Here is an 8,823-nt window from a genome sequence, read left to right on the forward strand (position 1 = left end):
CTACACATCTGGGAGTCTTCCCTTCCCGGAGTCCTCCAGCCTTGGCTTGGAAGGCCAAGACCCACAGAACAGCACTGGAGCACAGGGTCTCAGGCTGGTCTCAGCTGTGTCCGGGTGGCTCACCCAGTGTCCAGCTGCCCGGCCAGCTGTGGAGGAGTAATTGGAGCTGTGTGCTCAGTGTCTCTTCCCTTTCCCTTCCCCTCTCCCTCCCCCACTCCTCAAAATGATGCCTCGATTCAAACTGTACATCCAGGTCACCAGAAGCCACTGTCAGCCTTGTGGTCCCCACCCAGGATCCACTCAGGCCCTGCAAAGGATTCCAAGGCCTCAGATTCATCCCACCCAGTTCCCCCCCGCCTCCATGACTTTAAACTCACCTGCTGACCACACTGGGTCTGACGTGGCCAGGGAGCCTCTACAGCAACCCTGATCCAGCCCTTACTTTCTCTGGGCACCAGGCCTCACATAGGGGTCAAACTGCTCTGCGTTCAACCCTGTGAAGCAGATGCTGCTCTCCTATTTAACATATGAGGAAAGTGGAGCCCGGAGAGGAGAAGAGGTCTTCCTGGAGCACTCAGCAGAGACGTGGGTGAATGAGAACCCAGGCAGCCTCACATGCTCCCAGTGTTCCACCAAGTGCCCCAGGAGCCCCCTGCAAGGTGGCCCTCTATCTCCTCCTTTTAGGCACATCGTTCAGCTTCCCAGTCAGTAGACAAGCAGTACTAGGAGATGAGCTGACTGAACAGCCTGCAGAACACGGGCCTCAGACTGCCCACCTCCCAGCTTCCCACTCCCCTGCTAAATTAAAACACCAACCCTGCAAACCCTGCAGCTCAAGGTGGAGAAAGACCTGAACCATGTGAAGTTTGCTAAGCCCTCAGCATTCAGGGAAGTCATGAGTTCCAGACTGCAAGCCACTCCTGTCTCTCTATGGGGTCCCAGACAGAGCCCCTGACACCTAACCTCATTACCCATTGAACAGAGACACAGGGCAAGAGCAGGGCCTTTCAGAGACACAGGAAGGCTAAGGAATATCACAGATAACCTCCAGCTAGGGTAGACAACATGGGAGGTGTCCCTTCTTTGGCCTTCATTCCCAAGGTGGGGGGAAGACAGGTAGTGTCCAGACCCAGCTCTGTTCCAGCTGGAAAGGTGTGGGCCATTGAGCCAGGCCAGGAGAGGGTGTAGGGCACCCAGGGCTTTCCCCACCTTTCAGAGTCCCTGGCCTACGCTAAGACCCACTGTCCTCACCTGCAGCCCTTACTCCCTTGATTGGATGAAGATAAATATTCCAGATGCCACCTAGGACCTAGGTCCCAACGCAAGCAGACACTCTGTCCCAAGCTACCTGAGGAGCCCTGAGAGCCCAGATCTTAGCTGAGGGTTGCATGGGCTTAGGTGACACTGCTGACACAGAACTGCTACTGGAGGTCATGGAGAGGACTCTGCAGTTATAACCTGGAGAGTAGTGGGAGCCCAAAGAGGCCCAGCTGCTCCAGGGAATACAGTAACAAAAGCACCAAGTGAATGAATACAGTAACGAAAGCACCAAGTATGCAAGGAGGACAGTTCCAGGGCTGGTGGGCTCGGGGTCCTGGGGCAGCAAGGACTGAATAGGTCTCCCAAGCCCCCAGCAAACTAGACACCCCAGAGGCATGGAGTGAAGGGTTCAGAGAATTCTGTGAGCCACGGCACCTCTAGTCTGAGGATCAGACGTGAAGGGGGTGGAGTCAGCAATATGGGGTGTTCACATATTCTCAACCTCATTGGGGTGCCCCCTGGCCAACAGAGTCCTGATGACCAAAATGAAACCCATTCTGGGGACAGTGGCGCAGCAGCGGACTGGGATGACGCCCTGGTTTTTGGGTTTTGGTGTTTGTCATGGTAAAATGCACATGGACATAAAAACTCATGGCTTCACACGTGGAATTATGAAATGCACAGGTGCTAGCATCACCGCAGCCTACAAATATGGTTAATTATTACATGTCAATAAAATACACCCACAACACCGTTTCCAGAGTGTTTCACCATCCTGAGTGGAAAACTAGTCTCCTCTCTCCCTCCCCCTTCCTCCTCCTTACTCTCTTCCCCCTCCCTTTCTCTCCCCTCCCCCTCCACTTTCTCTCCCCTCCCCCCTCCAGGGAGTCTGATTTCAGTTCTTGTGGGTGGGTCCCCAGGAGGATGACAGCTCCAGGAACAGCTCCCTGTCTAAGTTAAAGCTCTTGGGCAGCTTCCCACGTGGCCACACCGCTGCGGACTCTGAGCAGCTGTGCGGAAAGCTCTCTTTGGTCCACATCTTCACGTGTGACCAAGTTTGTGGTTGGTTGATTGGTTTTAAGATCTCATGTCACCCGGCTGGCCTCAAGCTTGCTATGAAGTCAAGGATAACTTTAAACTTCTGATCCTCCTGCCTCTACCGCCTGAGTGCTAGGGTTACAGACATGCAGAACCACATCTGTGTTTATGCAGTCCTGGAGTCCCCAGACGCATGGAGTGAAGGGGTTCAGAGAAAGCCTGGGGGCCGAACCCGGACTTTCACACACGCTAGGCAGGCTCTCTACGAACTGAACTACATCCTCAGCTGTTTTTTTTAAAGATTTGTTGATTTTATGTATATGAGTACAGTGTTGCTGTCTTGAGACACACCAGAAGAGGGCATTGGATCCCATTACAGATGGTTGCTGGGAACTGAACTCAGCACCTCTGGAAGAGCAATTGGTGCTCTTAACCACTGAGCCATCTCTCCAGCCCCAGCTGTTTACTTTTTAAATAATAGTTGGCTCCATGAATGTGCTGGTCTTAGTTTCTAAAACAAAACAAGCAAGCAAACAAGTGAAAAACTTGCTGTGAGGAGCAGGGCTTCAGTAAGGATAACAGCCGTCCATGAAGGCTGCCCATGAAGGCTGCCCATCTGGTCAGTGACTAGGGCTTGGTTCTAGAGCAGTGGTCCTCAACCAGGTCATGACCCCTGAGAGGGTCGCATATCAGATAGCCTTCATGCCAGATATTTACATTATGATTCATAACAGTACCAAAGTTACAGTTACAAAGTAACAACATACAATGTTATAGTTGGGGATCAGCATGAGGAACTAACAGTAGTCACAGCATCAGGAAGGGTGAGAGCCACGGCTCTAGAGGGGTGCACTCCGAGATGGCATTGCCACGTGCCCCACTAAGGGTTATACCCGCCAAGCCTCCTTCCCATCCCACCCCCATGCCTCTCTGAAATAAAGATTCCTCAGAAGGGGGCCAAGCCAGTGGCGGCCGGTGCTCTGAGCCCTGCACAGTTCCCCAGTTTGTGGCAAGTCGCCAGTCAGTTGTGTTGGCTCCTAATATGTTTCTGACAGCTCACCAGTCATTGTAATTACTGTTTGTAATGTAATTAAATGTTATGTTAATGGATAAATCAGAAGTGCACAAACAAGGGGAAATGGTTTCGACGATAATTCAGTTGGATGCTCTGAAAGACAGTTACAAATGAGTCACCAAAAACTAAGCTGTCAAATTAGGTGCTGGCAAGACAAACCTAAATAATTAGGGACAAGACAAAGTCAGAATCTAAATGTGGCCTGCTGACCGCTTTGCAAGGTTCTTTAAAAGCGGCCTCCACTTCAAAGACTCTGAGCTGGGTGCTGGGGACACCTCTCACCGCTTCTTGTTGGTGTGGCATAAACTAGGCCTTTACAGTATAATCAAATTAGGAATGAGTAGGCTGTAAGCCATGGTGACACAGATACAGACAGGGAGAACGCCATGTAACAATAGCTGCAGAGTGGGATGGCTCACTGTAAGCCAGGGTGCCCCAAGGCTGGCTGGCCACCACCTAGGAAGAGGTAAGCAGAGATGCCGCCTAGACTCCCCAATGCTCAGACTGCGACAGTAAGTGCAACAGACAAGACGCTAAGACAACAAGCATTGACTCCTCCTGGTTTTGCAGAATGCAGCACCCAAGGCCAAGGTGCCCCCCTATTCTGGAGATGGCTCTCCATCTATTACAAAGGGCCTGTCTCAGTGTCTTCATAAGGCCAACAGAGAGATCGTCGCTCCTGTGTCTTTTCAATAAGTTCTAAGAACCTGGTGAGAAGGCTCCTGTCCCATGATCTGGTCTTACCTTTGCTCACATTGTGGGCTAGGCTTCAGTGCGCGCAGATGAGGAGGGGACACAAACCTTCAGCCTATAGGCTACTTATACCTTCCAGAATTATGAGGGATTGTGTTTCTGATTGTTATTGTTGCTGCTGATAGGGGTAGTAGGGGTGTGTGTGTATGATGGGTGAGCTTGTTGTTACTGTTAGTTACTGTTGTCCCCCACCCCTCTGTGTGTGTGTGTGTGTGTGTGTGTGTGTGTGTGTGTGTAAGATGGGTGGAGTTATTGTTGAGGCAGGGTCTGGGTTTGAAGCCCAAATTGGCCTCACCATCCTCCTGCTTCCACCCCTCATCTCCTAATCACATCTCCTAATTCCACTTCAATTAGGTATGTATCACCGCACCTGGCTCCATTTCCAGCAGTTCCTTTTTAAAATTACACTTTATCTGTATACTAGCAGGGTGGCATACCTGTGCCATGGTGCATGTGTAGAGGTCATAGGACAAATGTCAAGAGCTGGTTCTTTTCCTTCCACTATGTGGATCCTGGATTGAATTCAGGTTGACAGGCTTGGCTGGCATCAGGCACTCCTGCTTGCTGAGCCAACCCGCCGGCCCCATTTCTGTTGTTTTAAGAAATGTGATTCATGTCATCATTTATGGAAGCCCAAGAAACTTGCACAATGAATAAAATAGGAAGGGAACTCTGTGTGTGTGTGTGTATGTTGTATGTATATAGTTGTCTTATTTTTTTTTCTATTGCTGTGCTAAAGCTCTTTATAAAAGAAAATTTAATTTGGTTTATGGTTTCAGAGAGAATCCCTGATTCCAGAGAGAAGAAACAGCTGAGAGCTCACATCTTGATCCACAGCCGCTAGGCAGTGGGCACACTGAGAATGGCACTGTCTTTGGATCCTCAAATCCTGACCCCAGCAACACAGCTCTTCCAACAGATTCACACCTTTTCTTTCCAAACAGGTCTGCCAACCGGGGACCAAGTGTGGCGCCAGTGTGTGGAGCCAGGTGCGGCGATAAAAGTACTAGGGAGGGGGAAGCAGGAAAATGGTGACTTTGAGGCCATAAGCCTATGAAGGGCTAGTCTTATTTAAACTACCATCATAGTGATGGAGGATGTGTGTGTCTGTGGGCCACACACACAGGGACCAGAGCAGTACACATCAGGTGTCTTCCTCTATCATGTACTAACCAATTCTCTTGAGAAAGAATCTACCTGGGGAGCTTCCAGCTTCTCTCTAACCCTCCTATGCTTACAGGAACATGCAGCCAGCCATGCCTGGCTTTCTATGTGGGTGCTGGGGAATCAAACTCAGGTCTCCTGCTTGCAGAGCAAGCACTTCTATCCACTCAGCTATCTCACCAGTACTAAGGTACAGATTTTTTTTAAGGGTTTCACATTTCAATTGGCTTTGTGAGTCCACCCCCCACCCAGTCCCCAGCATCACCACTTCCACAGTCCTTGAGTGGATGTGATGTGCAATAGTAACAGAGGCTATGTGCAGTAGTATAGGATGCTATGTGCAATAGTAACAGAGGCTATGTGCAGTGATAAACGATGCTATGTGTGGTGATAATGGGTCAACCAGAGGCTGTGATGCTTAGCAGCCTGACCATGAATCTGGTTTCTAATATCAAGCGGGACCTTGAAAAGGCTCTGTAACTGCCCTGCACATCAATCCTGTGACTGCAAATCCAGTCACTCACTCACCCATCGCACGTATTTGAACATTGCTTTCTCTTTTTTAATAAAGATTTATTTATTTTTATGATTATGAGTACACTGTAGCTGTACAGATGGCCATGAGCCATCATGTGGCTGCTGGGAATTGAACTCAGGACGGGCCCACTTGTTCCGGCATAATACACTGTAGCTGTCTTCAGACGTATCAGAAGAGGGAGTCAGATCTCATTGCCGGTAGTTGTGAGCCACCGTGTGGTTGCTGGGATCCGAATTCAAGACCTTTGGAAGAGCAGTCAGTGCTCTTTGCGCTGAGTCATCCCACCAGCCCTTGAACATTGCTTTCTATTCAGGAATCTTAGATTACTAACTAGGACAGACATGGTCCCTGCTTTCATGGACCTCAAGTGTCTTCAGTAGGACTAGAACATACCAGACAGGCACAGTGCTAAGTGCGGTGCAGTAAGGAAAACCTGCATTGTGATGATGGCATGCTGAGAGGGTGCTGTCCCCACCCCAGGAACAATGATGGAGATTACATTGGAGCCAAAGCCTAGACAACATGGTTGAGCAGCAAGTGGCATCGCTTATACTGCTAGGAGACTTGGGGCAGAGAGCAAATCAGTAGGGTCAGAGATAAGGCTCACTGACGGGGTGCTTGCTTAGTACACATAAGGTCCTCGGTTCAATCCCCAGAACAAAGGGGGGGGGGAGATGGAACTGAAGGGTTATGCCCAGTGTTGACCCAGGGCACAGAGTTGGAGCATACACCCATGCTCAGATTCCCTTCTCCACAAGCCCTGGAGACCTGGACTAGTTCCCCCAGAAGCACCTGATCCTGAAGCAGAGTCTCTGTTGCTGTACTACGAGGCTGTGTTGGTGACTGATGGTAGACCTCATCACCAGCAGAGAGGTGTCACAGGATGGCAGATGAAAGGAGTTCAGTGCCAGCTATGTGACTATAGGCCAGGAGAAGAAGCATAGAAACACAGGAGCCTGCTGGCCACACCCCACAGCCTCGCTTCTGGTCCCGGGATCCCCAGGGTACCTCCCGCACATACCCGTTGTCCCGATGACCACGTTCTTCAGTGCATGCCTTCATTGGTGGCCTGAGGAAGATTTGATAAAATAATTTGGTGGCTGGTGAGAGGACACCAGGGCTTGGATGGAAATCTGCCCAGCCAGTACCTGGAGTTGGTTCTTGATTTTAAATTCAGCTCCCAGTTCAACCTCAGAACATAAGCAGGGAGACCAGCCTAGAGTTCACCTCAAAAGGTTTATAAGACATCAAAGTCCAATGGTTTAACAGATATGAGAACTTTGTAGACTGGTCTACTTAGACTGCTCTGAGCCTGTTGTATTCCTGATATGGAGTTATCAGGTTAGGCTAATCACTCTAACAAGAATGCCCATTACAGGCAGGTTTATTGTGGAAGGTCACATATCTCTCTAGCAGCAGTGAGCATGCTAGATAACTGCTCCATGCAGTTGCCCAGGGAACCCTTCCCTCTTCACTTTGTCCCCATCTCGTCAGGCATTGTCCCTACCTCAGTCCTGTCCTTGTAAGGAAGGGGCAGAGTGGGCAAGAAGCTCCAAGGTGAGCTGTGGATAGCGGGATTCATTTCAAAGCACAGTGCAGAGCCTCCAGCTAGGTGGACATTGTAGTGATGCAATAAGTCCAGATAGACACCCTGGTCCGTAGTATGCGTTCCTCAGGGAGCTCAGCACTCGGAGGGTGTGATGTCCTCATTACTCTGCAGCTAATGACACAAGGCCAGGAACTGGAGTGAGAACTCAGTGGCTTAGAGGACTTGCTGGAAAACCTTAAGGACCTAAATTTATGTTCCTGGCACCCAGATCTTTAAAAATAGGGTGTGGCCAAACATACCTATCATCTCAGCCCTGTGGGAGGGAAAGACAGGATCACTGGGGCTTGCGAGCTGCCAGCCTAGCTCCAAGTCCCTGCCTCAAGGGAATAGGCAGAGGGAGATAGAATGATGAGGAAGATGTACCTAGGGCCCTCCTCTGGCCTCCTCTGAACATGCATAGCATATGCACCTATGCACATTTGTACGCATATGATGTACACACTGCCCTAGTTTGGTTTCTATTCCTATGATAAAACACTACGACTGACTACATCTTAGGGAGGAAAGACTCACAGGTTACAGTCTGTCATTAGGGCAAACCAAAGCAGAAACTCAACAATGGGGGTTAAGGAGAGGCCATGGAGGGGTGCTACTTACTGGCTTGCTTCCTATAGCTTGCTCAGCCTGCTTTTTTATAGAACCCATGACTACCATCCCAGAGGTAGCCCTACCCACAATGGGCTGGGCCCTCCCGCATGAGTCATTAATCAAGAAAATCCCAGCACTCAGGAGGCAGAGGCAGGGAGATCGCTGAGAGTTCAAGGCCAGCTTGGTCTACAGAGTGAGTTCCAGGACAGCCAGCGACCCTGGGTTGGCTGCTCATGCCACCCAAGCATTGAGGAACTCCCTTTGTAAATGCTGTAAACTTTTATACTTAGTAAACTAAGAGCTGTGCAGGTCCTGGGGCCTAGTGTCTCAGGATGTCCTTCCATTGGGATGCCTTCTCACTTCAGGGCTGTGTGGGTCTGGGTTTCCGAATCCCAGGACACCTTCCATCCAAGCAGAAGGAAGTAGAGAAGAGAAGAGAAAATAAGAGAAAAGAGAAGGAAGGAAAGAAAACAAAAACGACCCACAGTTTTACCTATAGGCAATCTGTTGGAGATATTTTTCTCAATATAGGTTCCTTTTCCCAGATAACTCTAGCTTCTGTCAAGCTGACAAAAAACTAGCTGGGACACACACACACACACACACACACACACACACAAACACACACACACACACACACATTAAAGAAAGAAACAAAAGGAAACAAAGAAAGAAAGAAACAAATAAACAAACAAACCAGGGCTGGAGAGATGGCTCAGTGGTTAAGAGCACTGAGTTCAATTCCCAGCAACCACATAGTGGCTCACAACCATCTGTAATGGGATCTGATGCCCTCTT

The 8,823-nt window shown here is 49.7% G+C and overlaps 1 long non-coding RNA gene across 1 annotated transcript in view; it reads right to left on the reverse strand.

The window, feature by feature from the left end:
* Positions 1 to 6,016: 6,016 nt before the first annotated feature.
* The window catches only part of LOC116078043, a 3,307-nt gene continuing 500 nt past the window's right edge, over positions 6,017 to 8,823 (reverse strand). The window contains exons 2-5 of the long non-coding RNA XR_004113405.1: positions 7,336 to 7,548; positions 6,850 to 6,897; positions 6,621 to 6,747; positions 6,017 to 6,070 (exon numbers count right to left, since the gene is read on the reverse strand). This is a non-coding gene — a long non-coding RNA (uncharacterized LOC116078043). The remainder of the gene's footprint in view (positions 6,071 to 6,620; positions 6,748 to 6,849; positions 6,898 to 7,335; positions 7,549 to 8,823) is intronic.

This window comes from Mastomys coucha, unplaced genomic scaffold (genome assembly GCF_008632895.1).
Source record: "Mastomys coucha isolate ucsf_1 unplaced genomic scaffold, UCSF_Mcou_1 pScaffold5, whole genome shotgun sequence".
NCBI lineage: Eukaryota > Metazoa > Chordata > Mammalia > Rodentia > Muridae > Mastomys > Mastomys coucha.